At 41.3% G+C, this 14,881-nt stretch overlaps 11 non-coding genes across 11 annotated transcripts; 2 read left to right on the top strand and 9 right to left on the bottom strand.

Moving 5' to 3' along the window:
• Nucleotides 1–8,009: 8,009 nt before the first annotated feature.
• Nucleotides 8,010–8,082, bottom strand: trnak-uuu (transfer RNA lysine (anticodon UUU)). The gene has a single exon. It is a non-coding gene; the product is annotated as a tRNA-Lys (tRNA).
• Nucleotides 8,083–8,459: 377 nt separating this feature from the next.
• On the bottom strand, nt 8,460–8,532 carry trnak-uuu (transfer RNA lysine (anticodon UUU)). The gene has a single exon. It is a non-coding gene; the product is annotated as a tRNA-Lys (tRNA).
• Nucleotides 8,533–9,134: 602 nt separating this feature from the next.
• trnas-uga (transfer RNA serine (anticodon UGA)) lies at nt 9,135–9,216 on the bottom strand. The gene has a single exon. It is a non-coding gene; the product is annotated as a tRNA-Ser (tRNA).
• A 128-nt stretch (nt 9,217–9,344) lies between these two features.
• Nucleotides 9,345–9,416, bottom strand: trnah-gug (transfer RNA histidin (anticodon GUG)). The gene has a single exon. It is a non-coding gene; the product is annotated as a tRNA-His (tRNA).
• Nucleotides 9,417–9,680: 264 nt separating this feature from the next.
• Nucleotides 9,681–9,762, bottom strand: trnas-aga (transfer RNA serine (anticodon AGA)). Its single transcript has one exon. It is a non-coding gene; the product is annotated as a tRNA-Ser (tRNA).
• A 515-nt stretch (nt 9,763–10,277) lies between these two features.
• On the bottom strand, nt 10,278–10,359 carry trnas-aga (transfer RNA serine (anticodon AGA)). The gene has a single exon. It is a non-coding gene; the product is annotated as a tRNA-Ser (tRNA).
• A 958-nt stretch (nt 10,360–11,317) lies between these two features.
• On the bottom strand, nt 11,318–11,399 carry trnas-uga (transfer RNA serine (anticodon UGA)). Its single transcript has one exon. It is a non-coding gene; the product is annotated as a tRNA-Ser (tRNA).
• Nucleotides 11,400–11,736: 337 nt separating this feature from the next.
• Nucleotides 11,737–11,809, bottom strand: trnar-ucg (transfer RNA arginine (anticodon UCG)). Its single transcript has one exon. It is a non-coding gene; the product is annotated as a tRNA-Arg (tRNA).
• Nucleotides 11,810–12,258: 449 nt separating this feature from the next.
• On the top strand, nt 12,259–12,330 carry trnat-agu (transfer RNA threonine (anticodon AGU)). The gene has a single exon. It is a non-coding gene; the product is annotated as a tRNA-Thr (tRNA).
• A 1,067-nt stretch (nt 12,331–13,397) lies between these two features.
• On the bottom strand, nt 13,398–13,470 carry trnar-ucg (transfer RNA arginine (anticodon UCG)). Its single transcript has one exon. It is a non-coding gene; the product is annotated as a tRNA-Arg (tRNA).
• Nucleotides 13,471–13,920: 450 nt separating this feature from the next.
• trnap-ugg (transfer RNA proline (anticodon UGG)) lies at nt 13,921–13,992 on the top strand. Its single transcript has one exon. It is a non-coding gene; the product is annotated as a tRNA-Pro (tRNA).
• The last annotated feature ends 889 nt before the right edge of the window (nt 13,993–14,881 follow it).

Below are 14,881 nucleotides of genomic sequence, written 5' to 3'. Positions count from 1 at the left end.
TGACAAAACCTACCTAAATTTTGGTTTTATTGAAGGCCAAGACACGTTTCGTCCAGAATGTGTCATTTGTGGTGAAAAACTGGCAAACGACAGCATGAAACCAAGCAAAATGAAAAGACACCAGGAAACGAAGCATCCAGAGACAATAAGTAAAGATCAGGAATTCTTCGAGAGAAAAAAAGAGATGGCTCTGTCAAAAAGATCGACAGACATCAGAAAAGCATTCGAAAGAGCAGGTAGTGATTTACAGAAGGCCACTAAGGCTTCGTTTGACTGTTCGCTGTTGATTGCCAAGGCAAAAAAGCCGCATAATATTGGAGAGGAGCTAATCAAACCCGCCTGCATTAAAATAGTGGAGGAAATGTGTGGCCCGCAAGCAGCTGAAAAAGTTAAAACTGTCCCTCTTTCTAACAACACTGTGAAAGACAGGATTGATAAAATGGCAGAAAACTGCAAAAATCAGTTGCACGAAAAACTTAGAGAAGTCCAGTTTGCTATACAGCTGGATGAAACGACCACAGTGGCCGGAGAGTCTGTGCTTATCGTGTATGTACAGTATGTTGACGGAGAGGAGTTGAAACGGGACATACTCATGTCTACCAATTTACCCACAACAACTACAGGTCAAGATATTTTTATGGCTGTCGATTTTTACCTCACATCCTACAATCTGCCCTATGCAAATCTCGTCGCTTGCTGCACGGATGGTGCTGCCGCGATGATGGGTAGAAATAAGGGGTTTAACAGCCGTTTGATGGAAAAGAGCCCGCACTGTGTCATCTTCCACTGTATGATCCATCGCCAAGCACTCGCCAGTAAAAAACTGTCCAGAGACCTTAGTGACACACTGGCAATAGTTGTAAAAGTCGTAAACTTCATTAAAGCTCGTCCTACCAACCAGAGATTATTTGCGCAACTGTGTGAGGATGAAGCGCACCAAACTCTCCTGCTACACACGGAGGTGCGCTGGCTCTCGCGCGGCAGAGTGCTCGTGCGCTTTCTAGAACTGCGAGATAAAATTTTGGAATTTCTGCAAAGTCAAAACTACACACAGTTGGAACAGCTGTCAGATGTGTTCTGGATTAAAACGGCATACCTTGCTGACATATTCACTCTTTATAATGAGACCAACAAAAGACTGCAGGGCTCGGAGTCAACTATCTTAGAATGCAAAGAAGCAGTCGATGCTTTTATGCGCAAACTGGAGTACAGAGCTGGAAAAATGTCACAGGGGCATTTACAACACTTCCCACTGCTGCTTCAATACTCTGGCGATACCATGGGCGCATCTTTGCGCATGGAGTTTTGCCATCACATGACGTCACTACAGGCGGAATTAAAGTCCCGTTTCGCGGATGTTGAGAAATTATCCAAGGATCTGTGGGTTATGGATCCCTTTACATCCAGACTTGAAGATGTGGAATACCTTGGCTGTGAAGATGAGCTCGCTGAACTTCAAGCTGATTCACTTTCAAAAAAGTACTTCCAGCAGAATGGATTCAAAAGACTTTGGATAGTAAGGGGACCTGTTGTCGCACCTAAACTTGCAAACTATGCAATTACAAAAATCATTCTTCCTTTCAGTACCACCTACCTCTCTGAGACAGCCTTCAGTACTCTTGTGGCTATAAAAACAAAGTCCCGCAACAGACTGGAGGTGCACAGCGATTTTAGACTGGCTATCACTGGCATTACACCTGACATTCCATCACTAGTCAAAGGCATGCAAGCCCAAGGTGGACATTAGCTTTGTGTTAGCCTTGTAAAAACCATAATAAAATTGACAGTACATCTGTACTAACTTGAAAGTAAAAGCACAGTTATTGTAATGTTCATGTTTATTATAACATTAAGTGTTATACATAAAGTGTATGTTCATACACAGATGGAATAAAAAACATTTATTTGTTTAAAAATGTAAATTCCTGTGTATTCATGTAAAAATTTAATTAAACTTAATTGTAATAAATGTTAATTAATATTTTCTAAACATATATATTAATAATACACAAACACACTCATACAGTGTGTGTATATATATATATAAATATATATAGTATATATGTGTGTGCGTGTGTGTGTTTATATGGTGGGGGGGCTCAAATGTTTGTATATGTACATGGGGGGGGCCCCAAGGAAAAAGGTTGGGAACCACTGCTATAGACTATGTCTTTTCCTCCCTTTCATGCTAGATTGTTCACAGAGATCTGTTTGTTGTTTAATTTTAACAATGTTCTTTAATTGAGATTGTAGCTCTATAAGCACTATAGGTGACTTACTACCTCACATCCTGTCGCTTATTTACTTTCAAATCTGTTACAGTGTTTTCTTCAATGACAGACGAATTTATCTTTCATCACCTCAAATGCCTTTATTGTATCTGTTTTTCCTGTTAATTCAGAACTGTATTTTTGCAGTCTTTCCTGTTTCATAAATTTTCTCCAGTGCTGTTTTTTTGTAAATTTCTTTGTTCCATCAATGCTAAAATCCTCCCTAAAAGTCATCATGTTTTCTGCATTTTAACTGAGCTAAGTCTATATGGAGATAATTAAATCAGCTACATAGTGTAACAAACTACTATTCATCATAAGATCTTCAGGCACTTCGTTGTATGTATAATTTTCACCAGCAAATGTAAATACTAATTGGTACTCACCCTCCTCTGCTAATTACCTAAAATAAGCTGAACAGAAATGAATTACTTAACAATATTTGACATCAGGAGGAACATTTGTTCATAAAATGTAGGAACCTCAGCTGAAAGATTTTCTCTCATTGATTGTTCTTATAGCATCTGCTTTTTACCGGCTTTAATGCAGCATAATTAAAAAAATTAATTCAAATTAAATTCAGATCTTATTAGTTACATACACAGTCATGCCTGACTTGAAATATATTTTAAATCGAAAATATCCAATGATTTATTTCATATTATAATCACTAGGTGTTAATAATCCTACTCTCAATAAAACTCCAATATTGTTTTTATAATCATTTCAGCATTTTTCTTCTTTTCTCTCCAGATGTGCATCTGGTTTAATTTTAATCCTCACTATACTGGTTCATTTTCTAATTCTAAATTCAAGTCCAGCAATGATAATACTTCTTTAAGTATTTAACACTGCACTTGTTTAAATCATTTACCTTCTGAGCTATTTGTTCATTCAGATGTTGTATTCATTATTGTTTCTCTTTCTCTTGATATTTACTTCTTAAGGCAAGTCCATCTTACTGATTGGGTCCACAGCGTTTATGTAATTTTTTGTAAAATCACTGAATCTATCTGGTCTGTTTTGCTTTAGTCATTAGTCCCCAAATTTACTTCCCAATTTTTCAGTTATATGGCTTTGTATGAAACAAAATCTTATTATATTAAACCCCTTTTTTTCCCAAAATCATATTTTATTACACTTAGAGCTTCTCACTGTTGACTTATTCTAATGTGCTGTTCTTTTTTTCCTTTAATTTCTTCCTGGTATTAATTAATTTTCTAAGTCTAAATCTCTTTCAGGATCATACATCTGTATAGACAAATTCTGCTTTTTACTAGCCCTGCTTCAGAAATGTTTAACTCAATCTATTTTCCCCATTATCAATTGTCTTACTTTCATCTTTTATCGGTTATAATTAATAGATATTATCTTTTTATTTTGTAATCCTTATTTAATTCAAATTGCTTTTAATAAATGTGAAGTCCTAATTTATATAATATCTTCCTTCCTGACTAATTTGATAGGAGTCTAATTTGATTCAAGAAAGGGTCCACTTTTGTTTTAATTTGCAATGTACTTGATTTGCATCATAGTTCTACTGGGCTTTTAAGAGAGAGTTTGCTAGGCCACAGCCAATCTCTCTCCCTCGCACCCCGAGGCAACTGTTCCATAGATGGTGCAGACTTTGCATTGTTGTATTCAGGAATCCCCACATTTCCTGCATTTTTAAGGATTTAAAGTGTAGCGCATTCCTCCTTCTTCTTGGTGATGGCTTCTCTTTCACCCAGCTGATGTTGCTGGAAAGCTTAGCTTTTTTGATCAGTTTATCAGTCTCTTGTTTCTCCTTCTTTAAGTGTCTCTTGAACATATGTGGATGGGTCAAGTCTCAGTAGTTCTCTGTATGCAGTGCCTGACTCACTGCTTTAGTTCATGTAATAAGAGTCCACAGTCAACAATTTGCTCCTTGTGTTTCTCCAAACACCTTATTCTATTTCCCAGTGCCTTCAGGAATGTCCGGCAGGCGAAAAGACAAGGACCCTTCAAAGTCCATATCTGTGCCCCTTAATTTAATATATACATTTGCTTAGTTATTATCTAAACATTTTTCCACTTTCCCATGTTTCCTTTATCAAATAAAGACTCCTCTCATCTATGTTCTTCTCTTTGCTGCCCAACAGCTGATTTTTTAAATATTTATTACTAAATCATTTGTATTTTGTATTAATTTTCTATTTTGTTAATTTTCTTCTAATTCCATTTCTTTAGCTTCAGCTTGTGCTTAACTTATTTATTTTTCTCCTAATTTATTCTAGTGTTTTCTCACTAGTTGGTCTTTCTTTACATTGTTTTAATTTCTCTAGCATTTTCTATACCTGTTTCAAGTTTACAGTACATATTTCTTACTCTTTTTTCACACTCATCATTTTACTTTTTATCTTTTGTCTTATTCTTTTCATTTATAATTATTATTTTTCAGAGTTTGTATTTACTCACACACTGCTTACATCAAATGTTCCTCCTCTTTGCCATTATTTTCCTTTTCTGTTCTCTCTTTGTTGAGTATTTAATTATAAATTATTTATATCTTAAATATTCATTTTTTTTCTAAATTCTAAGTATTATTCCTCTCTGTTCCCAAATGTTTAGCTTATTACTTTATTCTTTTATATAACACATTTTTTATTTTCCAAATTGTATTTACTTTACCATATCCTATACTCTTTACACCTCATTAATATTAAATCAGACACTATTATTCACTAAATTAAATTCTAAGAATTTATATTATGATCTCTTTGTATGCACAAATGTCAACCTATGTTATATACTTCTCCTTAATTTAATATATTTCTCTTTATATTTTTCTATCTGAACTGAATTCATTTATTTCCTAAATATTATAATATCTTCCCTAAACTGCATCAGTCTCTTCTATATTTTCTTTATTACACAATATTTCACAGTCCATCTTTATATTATAATCTACAATGATGATTCTTTTATCTCACTCTTTATCACAAACACTAAACACAAATACTTAACCACACTCTCACATTCTAGTCACTCAAATTTAGAGGACTCATTCACTCAACATTTGTCCCTTTATCTACAGGGCTCATTCAGTCATTCATTCCTCTCAGTGTAACACAGAGAGCGTCCATCTCTGCCATGCTCCACTTAAGAGACTGTGCAGAAAGGGGGCTCTGCCTGTCCACCAATTTGGAATTTCACACAACCATTCACACAGACACAGACACACACAACACTAAAGCAATAACCATAGGAATTTCCTTGCGCACGTCATTATAATCCAATCTGCTTTTAATCTCTTAACTGTCCCCACACATTCAGAACTCACTCTTGAAATCTAAATCTGTTCTATGTATATCCTATATTGTTAAACAACTTCATAAATCTGAGTAACAGTTACTAGTTAACGTCTGTCGCTATCAAGGCCTCTTAACGAGCAAACACAGATCATTTGCATGCAAACTATTCTTTTTTTTTTATCTGGAATCTAAACCTCCCTTTATTACTTTTATTTCTTTTATTTCTTTTGGAGGAACAGTTAAAATGTCTTTATCATCACAAGCAGGTCCTGGGAGACAAAACAAACTTTTTTACATGCAAAACTGCTTTTCTTAATTGTTGTGGCCACTTTGCTTGCTTTGTCCCTCCAGCACAGCATGTGCAATTTTTATTCATTCTCTAATCAATTAATATTTTATCTGTATTTTGATCTCTTAAAATACTCACTTTCTCTCACACTACACCTCAGTAATTTCTCTCTAGCTATCATCATCCTTAAACACACACCCTACTCATGCTTTAACCTTCTAGATCTCTTACCATATGCATCCTCATTCATAAATGTCTCAGCATTTGCATTCTTATTCTCATTCTCATTCAATCTAATTATCTTTTCCAAAACATTCCCCATTCTCTTCGGTCCAGACCACATACATATATAAAAACACAACATATAGACTAACACAGGTCATCCACTGAGATCCAGCCCTCCCTGTAGGTGCTTTTGGGATCAGATTAAAGGCCTCCTCCCAATTTCCCTGCCTCTATCGGGAGAGTCTTACTCAATCCACAGGCGAGTACAGAGACGCAGAGCGCTCCTTTGCTCTAATCACACCTAAAGCAAGCGATCATTTCCAGTGCTACCTCGCGCGCCTTGCTCCCGCCTCTCGCGTAGCAATCCATGCATGTACCTCTCTTTCATACGCATATAATTTACAGCCATTCGTTAGTATATAATACAAAGCCATTGTTAGTGCACAATTTACAGCCATTTGTTAGTACAAGCACATACCTTGACAACCTGGAAGACCTCTTTTTCTTATAAATAGTTCATTTCACTATTCTTTTATCACTTTATCATTTACTTTATAATTCTTTTGAATAAATTTAGTCAATTCATAGGTTCTTTTTAATGGTGAGGTATTTCAAAAGTCAAGTTCAGGTGTCCGATCCACCCCACAGCACACTCATCAGAGAACCAAAATAAAGCAAAAATCTGCTCACCTTTTTTAATCTGCGCGCTATTTGGTCTCTGCGTGAGTGTCTGCCAAGGATCGGCCCATTGACACCTTCCTTCGACTATCCTCAGTCCAGCCCCACGTTGGGCGCCAAATTATGTAGTGGAAAGTTGCGCTGGATCTCGACAAACATCTTCTAGGTTTCAAAAAAGAGGCTGAGGTCTTCGAAGTTCTCAAGTTGAAGCAGTTTATTGTTACAGCAGAGATGGTCGATCGAGCTCTCTCCCCCTCAATGTCCAAAAACCCACAGTTTATATACAGTTTCTTATCCATAGGTATCATGAGATATGATTTAACATCACCCTATTCCCGGCTCCAATAGCATCCTAGCTTTTTAATTAATGGCTGTATGTTTTTCTGTTTTTACATATCTTAAAGGTCACATAGCATGTGCTTACAATCATGTGTTTGCATATGATCATGATGTTTCCATATTTTCTAAATGATTCTCCTTATGTATGCTATTTTGACGAGGGTTGTTTTTGTCTTGTTCAACATATACATTGTCTAAATGTATTGCATACGCTCTGTCATAATGTTCTCACTTTGGCGCATGACCTGCTGTGCTTCAATTGTAAGGCCCTCAATTATAAGGCCCTGCATGTTTGTATGTCTCTTCTGCATCACTTGAATATAGGTCTTTCTATAAGTTTTAACAGTATATTTTAATAGTAATCTATATTTTAATAGTGGCAGATTATATAGTGATTACATAATAAAAGTTCCACTATAATGACTGTACGGTCGCGGCAAACCACTGTCGCTCACCCACAGCTGCCTGGTCACTAAGTGACAGGGGCTTGTTTGTGAGTTGCAGAGGAGGATTCCAATTACGTATAGGAGGCTTGAAAGAAAAGAGAACAACAACATAAGTGGACGTGCAAAACAACGTAGTCGGCAGGATTCGAACCTGCGCGGAGAAACCCCTATGGATTTCTAGTTCATCGCCTTAACCACTTGGCAACGACTACAGATGTCTGCTTTCTCTCTCCTGCTGAGGTGGCAACCAAGCACAGGGTCAACAGGGGTAGAGGAAGGTGCACTAGCGCAACTTTTCCGTACAATCTCTGGGAAGCAGGGACAGCATAGCTCTCTAATCTAACAAACTCAGCTAACTTCATGGGCACTCTTTCCACACAAGCTGATGATCTGAATTCAGAGCAACGTGCTCTCGCAGGCCACACCACAATGGACAGCCACCAAGTGATATGAAAAGAACAACGAGGTCTCTGACAAACAGACAGGCCTTCGCCCGAACAGGGACTTGAACCCTGGACCCTCAGATTAAAAGTCTGATGCTCTACCGACTGAGCTATCCGGGCTCCTGTCTGCTGAGGCACCTGTTTGCGGAGTTGGACCTCTGCAAACCCCAATGGATTTCTAGTCCATCGCCTTAACCACTCGGCCACGACTACAGACGTCTGCTTTCTCTCTCCTGCTGAGGTGGCAACCAAGCACAGGGTCAACAGGGGTAGAGGAAGGTGCACTAGCTCTAGTGCAACTTTTCCGTACAATCTCTGGGAAGCAGGGACAGCATAGCTCTCTAATCTAACAAACTCAGCTAACTTCATGGGCACTCTTTCCACACAAGCTGATGATCTGAATTCAGAGCAACGTGCTCTCGCAGGGCACACCACAATGGACAGCCACCAAGTGATATGAAAAGAACAACGAGGTCTCTGACAAACAGACAGGCCTTCGCCCGAACAGGGACTTGAACCCTGGACCCTCAGATTAAAAGTCTGATGCTCTACCAACTGAGCTATCCGGGCTCCTGTCTGCTGAGGCACCTGTTTGCGGAGTTGGACCTCTGCAAGCCCCTTGCCGGCTAACAACACTTTCTCATCACAGCACAGACCTGCGTCCTCTTAAAAAAAACAGATGCAGGCGTCCTCCAGGAAACGGCGTTTCAGAGCTGTGCCATGCCACTGCTGAGCTGCACCGTGAAAGACCTTGAAGTCATTAGGTGTTACCAAAGCCATGGTCCAAAAGCATGGCCAAAAGCACATTTCGCCTGGGCCTTTTGGAACTGTGCTAGCATCAGTCTTGAAAAGAGCTGTGCATAAAGCAACTCTCCAGAAGCAGATGGAGTGGGGAAAATGTGCCACAAAGGGACAGCCAAAACGGACTGGGCGACTTGGAAAACAAACTATCAAATCCCAATCTTGATGAGCCGTACAAGATGTTGCTGTCGATTTATTGAACGTTTCTCTAGGCAACATCAGAGTGTAGGGACTACAAAAAAAGCTAAATTGCGACTAGTCGCTGGACTTGAATTATTCAATATGGGATTAAACACGCAGGCCCGCAACCAAACGTCGCAAAAGCCACAGTTCCTCTCACAGAGAGAAAAAGCAAAAGCAGCTGGCTGTTCCGTAGTCGGCAGGGTTCGAACCTGCGCGGGGAGACCCCAATGGATTTCAAGTCCATCGCCTTAACCTCTCGGCCACGACTACGCATGGTGGCAGCTCGTTGACTTTTTCTGCTGAATGTGGGCAACATTGAACGCAGCACAGTTGGGGCATAAATGGCCTGAGGTTGTAAAAAGCAGCACAAGCATTGCTCGCAGTTAACAGGAACACGCTGCCGTGACCCGGATTCGAACCGGGGTTGCTGCGGCCACAACACAGAGTACTGACCACTATACGATCACGGCACACCGCTCGCTCACCGATAAGCTCTGCAGCTGCCTGGACACTAAGGGACACTGGTTTGTGACCGTGATTCAAACTGGGATTTCTCTGGCCACAACACAGAGTACGGATGACTGTACGGTCGCGGCAAACCACTGTCGCTCACCCACAGCTGCCTGGTCACTAAGTGACAGGGGCTTGTTTGTGAGTTGCAGAGGAGGATTCCAATTACGTATAGGAGGCTTGAAAGAAAAGAGAACAACAACATAAGTGGACGTGCAAAACAACGTAGTCGGCAGGATTCGAACCTGCGCGGGGAAACCCCAATGGATTTCTAGTCCATCGCCTTAACCACTCAGCCACGACTACAGACGTCTGCTTTCTCTCTCCTGCTGAGGTGGCAACCAAGCTCAGGGTCAACAGGGGTAGAGGAAGGTGCACTAGCTCTAGTGCAACTTTTCCGTACAATCTCTGGGAAGCAGGGACAGCATAGCTCTCTAATCTAACAAACTCAGCTAACTTCATGGGCACTCTTTCCACACAAGCTGATGATCTGAATTCAGAGCAACGTGCTCTCGCAGGCCACACCACAATGGACAGCCACCAAGTGATATGAAAAGAACAACGAGGTCTCTGACAAACAGACAGGCCTTCGCCCGAACAGGGACTTGAACCCTGGACCCTCAGATTCAATCTGGGATTTCTCTGGCCACAACACAGAGTACGGATGACTGTACGGTCGCGGCAAACCACTGTCGCTCACCCACAGCTGCCTGGTCACTAAGTGACAGGGGCTTGTTTGTGAGTTGCAGAGGAGGATTCCAATTACGTATAGGAGGCTTGAAAGAAAAGAGAACAACAACATAAGTGGACGTGCAAAACAACGTAGTCGGCAGGATTCGAACCTGCGCGGGGAAACCCCAATGGATTTCTAGTCCATCGCCTTAACCACTCGGCCACGACTACAGACGTCTGCTTTCTCTCTCCTGCTGAGGTGGCAACCAAGCACAGGGTCAACAGGGGTAGAGGAAGGTGCACTAGCTCTAGTGCAACTTTTCCGTACAATCTCTGGGAAGCAGGGACAGCATAGCTCTCTAATCTAACAAACTCAGCTAACTTCATGGGCACTCTTTCCACACAAGCTGATGATCTGAATTCAGAGCAACGTGCTCTCGCAGGCCACACCACAATGGACAGCCACCAAGTGATATGAAAAGAACAACGTGGTCTCTGACAAACAGACAGGCCTTCGCCCGAACAGACACTTGAACCCTGGACCATCAGATTAAAAGTCTGATGCTCTACCGACTGAGCTATGCGGGCTCCTGTCTGCTGAGGCACCTGTTTGCGGAGTTGGACCTCTGCAAGCCCCTTGCCGGCTAACAACACTTTCTCATCACAGCACAGACCTGCGTCCTCTTAAAAAAAACAGATGCAGGCATCCTCCAGGAAACGGCGTTTCAGAGCTGTGCCATGCCACTGCTGAGCTGCACCGTGAAAGACCTTGAAGTCATTAGGTGTTACCAAAGCCATGGTCCAAAAGCATGGCCAAAAGCACATTTCGCCTGGGCCTTTTGGAACTGTGCTAGCATCAGTCTTGAAAAGAGCTGTGCATAAAGCAACTCTCCAGAAGCAGATGGAGTGGGGAAAATGTGCCACAAAGGGACAGCCAAAAAGGACTGGGCGACTTGGAAAAAAAACTATCAAATCCCAATCTTGATGAGCCGTACAAGATGTTGCTGTCGATTTATTGAACGTTTCTCTAGACAACATCAGAGTGTAGGGACTACAAAAAAAGCTAAATTGCGACTAGCGCTGGACTTGAATTATTCAATATGGGATTAAACACGCAGGCCCGCAACCAAACGTCGCAAAAGCCACAGTTCCTCTCACAGAGAGAAAAAGCAAAAGCAGCTGGCTGTTCCGTAGTCGGCAGGGTTCGAACCTGCGCGGGGAGACCCCAATGGATTTCAAGTCCATCGCCTTAACCTCTCGGCCACGACTACACATGGTGGCAGCTCGTTGACTTTTTCTGCTGAATGTGGGCAACATTGAACGCAGCACAGTTGGGGCATAAATGGCCTGAGGTTGTAAAAAGCTGCACAAGCATTGCTTGAAAGACACGGGGTACTTGAAGTCAAGATCTTCATTACCAAAGCTAAGCGGAACCATTTAGGTTTGTAACGTGACAGTGAGATTCAAGCAAGATTGGATGAATCTTATTTGAAGTGTGCAGCAAGTCTGAGAATTCGAAGCTAACTATTGTCCTCAGATCATCACGCCTAAGTTTTGAGAAGACCAGTCGCAATTGTTTCAAACAACTTAAATTTAACCCAACAAAGACAACCCAGATGGGACTTGAACCCACAATATCCAGCTTCGAAGGCTGGTGCCTTATCCATTAGGCCACTGGGTCAACACTAACCTTTGACATATCTGATGTATGGCTCAGGAAGTTCTTGTAACTCAGAAAACAGTACTTTAGGATCCCTATGCCATATTGCATTCAGACGATCTGGTGTGTACACCTAATGACAAAACAGCTTCTCTGAGGAGTTTTCCATTGTCATGTCTGTTTGACCTAGGGGTATGAACCTAGCTTTTTAAAGGTAACACTGGATTGTCTTGCACAGTCAACTTAAAAGGAACTGCATCAAAGACAACCCAGTTGGTACTTTAAACCCACAATCCCCAGCTTCGAAGGCTGGTGCCCTATCCATTAGGCCACTGGGCTGTTTTTATTGCCTGTGAACTGTAATATGCCTCCAGGGAGTTGCTGACACACGTAACAAAAACAACATGAACAAAGAGTAGAGTGGATCGGTCTCACAGAATTTTTTGTGGTACTGCAGATTGCTTTTAAAGGGCTCGTTGGTCTAGGGGTATGATTCTCGCTTAGTGTGCGAGAGGTCCTTGGTTCAAATCCCGGACGAGCCCTACGCCTGTCATCGAAAAAGAGGTGGAACTGAGCTATCTATGGTGTTTCTATGTTAATTGTAGCAGCTTTTGCTTTGACATTAGTTAATGAACATTTAGTGGACTTCTGATCTAAATCAGTCTAACATGTACAATTATACAGACAAAAAAAGGAGGAGCAATGATTCGGTTGTTAGATTTGTTTATGGATCTTGAACAACCCACCAGCTTTATATGTAAGCACCATTTTTGTCTTTGTACACAGTCTCTTCTCTGTAGGCACCATGCAGGATTCAAAATGGCCTTTCGCGTTAGGTATCTCGTTACCCTTTTAGTCATAACAGGTAATATGCATGGCAATGCAGGAAGGTAATGGCATGCAAACACATCTCAAGAAGGTTTTCACAGCTACCGTGTTTCTTCCACCAAACATTGCTCCCAAATTGAAGTGAGACCTTCAAAGACAACCCAGATGGGACTTGAACCAACAATCCAAAGCCCCGGAGGCTGATGCCTTATCCATTAGGCCACTGGGCCATTTCGCCAATCATTTGTCATGGATTTTTTTGTATGCCTTCAACAAGATGCCAACGCATGGAAAACTGCACTTAAGGATCTCGATGCCAGTTTGCATTCCGTCAAATAAGATGTGTGCAACTAATGGACAAACATTTTCTTTGTGCAATCATCCACATTCGGGTCTCATTGGTCCTGGGGTATGGTTCTCGCGTATGGTGTGACTGGTCTTGAGTTTCAAATTCCAGACAAGGCCACTCTCATTAACTTGCAATCACAACCTTTCTGCAGCTATTTTCTTGTTTGCATTTCATCATCATCCACCTAACATGAGACCATTAGTTGAAAGCCACAGGGTACTTGAAGTCAAGATCTCCATTACCAAAGCTCAGCAGAACCTTTTAGCTTTGTAACGTGACAATGAGATTCAAGCAAGATTGGATGAATCTTATTTGAAGTGTGCAGCAAGTCTGAGAATTCGAAGCTAACTATTGTCCTCAGATCATCACGCCTAAGTTTTGAGAAAACAAGTCGGAATTGTTTCAAACAACTTAAATTTAACACAACAAAAACAACCCAGATGGGACTTGAACCCACAATCCCCAGCTTCGAAGGCTGATGCCTTATCCATTAGGCCACTGGGTCAACACTAGCCTTTGACATATCTGATGTATGGCTCAGGAAGTTCTTGTAACTCAGAAAACAGTACTTTAGGATCCCTATGCCATATTGCATTCAGACGATCTGGTGTGTACACCTAATGACAAAACAGCTTCTCTGAGGAGTTTTCCATTGTCATGTCTGTTTGACCTAGGGGTATGAACCTAGCTTTTTAAAGGTAACACTGGATTGTCTTGCACAGTCAACTTAAAAGGAACTGCATCAAAGACAACCCAGTTGGTACTTTAAACCCACAATCCCCAGCTTCGAAGGCTGGTGCCCTATCCATTAGGCCACTGGGCTGTTTTATACTGCCTGTGAACTGTAATATGCCTCAAGGGAGTTGCTGACACACGGAACAAAAACAACATGAACAAAGAGTAGAGTGGATCGGTCTCACAGAATTTTTTGTGGCACTGCAGACTCCTTCTACAGGGCTCGTTGGTCTAGGGGTATGATTCTCGCTTTGGGTGCGAGAGGTCCCGGGTTCAAATCCCGGACGAGCCCTGTGAATGTCATAAAAAAAGCAGCAGTGCTGTGCTATCCATGGTGTTTCTATGTTAATTGTAGCAGCTTTTGCTTTGACATTAGTTAATGAACATTTAGTGGACTTCTGATCTAAATCAGTCTAACATGTACAATTATACAGACAAAAAAAGGAGGAGCAATGATTCGGTTGTTAGATTTGTTTATGGATCTTGAACAACCCACCAGCTTTATATGTAAGCACCATTTTTGTCTTTGTACACAGTCTCTTCTCTGTAGGCACCATGCAGGATTCAAAATGGCCTTTCGCGTTAGGTATCTCGTTACCCTTTTAGTCATACCAGGTAATATGCATGGCAATGCAGGAAGGTAATGACATGCAAACACATCTCAAGAAGGTTTTCACAGCTACCGTGTTTCATCCACCAAACATTGCTCCCAAATTGAAGTGAGACCTTCAAAGACAACCCAGATGGGACTTGAACCAACAATCCCAAGCCCCGGTGGCTGATGCCTTATCCATTAGGCCACTGGGCATTTCGCCAATCATTTGTCATGGATTTTTTGTATGCCTTCAACAAGATGCCAACGCATAGATAACTGCACTTTAGGATCTCGATGCCAGTTTGCATTCCGTCAAATAAGATGTGTGAAACTAATGGACAAACATTTTCTTTGTGCAATCATCCACATTCGGGTCTCATTGGTCCTGGGGTATGGTTCTCGCGTATGGTTTGACTGGTCTTGAGTTTCAAATTCCAGACAAGGCCACTCTCATTAACTTGCAATCACAACCTTTCTGCCGCTATTTTCTTGTTTGCATTTCATCATTATCCACCTAACATGAGACCATTAGTTGAAAGCCACGGGGTACTTGAAGTCAAGATCTCCATTACCAAAGCTCAACAGA

Source organism: Danio aesculapii, chromosome 4 (assembly GCF_903798145.1).
Source record: "Danio aesculapii chromosome 4, fDanAes4.1, whole genome shotgun sequence".
Taxonomy (NCBI): Eukaryota; Metazoa; Chordata; class Actinopteri; order Cypriniformes; family Danionidae; genus Danio; species Danio aesculapii.
The sequence above is the reverse complement of the archived record's forward strand: the minus strand, read 5'-3'. Positions and strand labels throughout refer to the sequence as shown.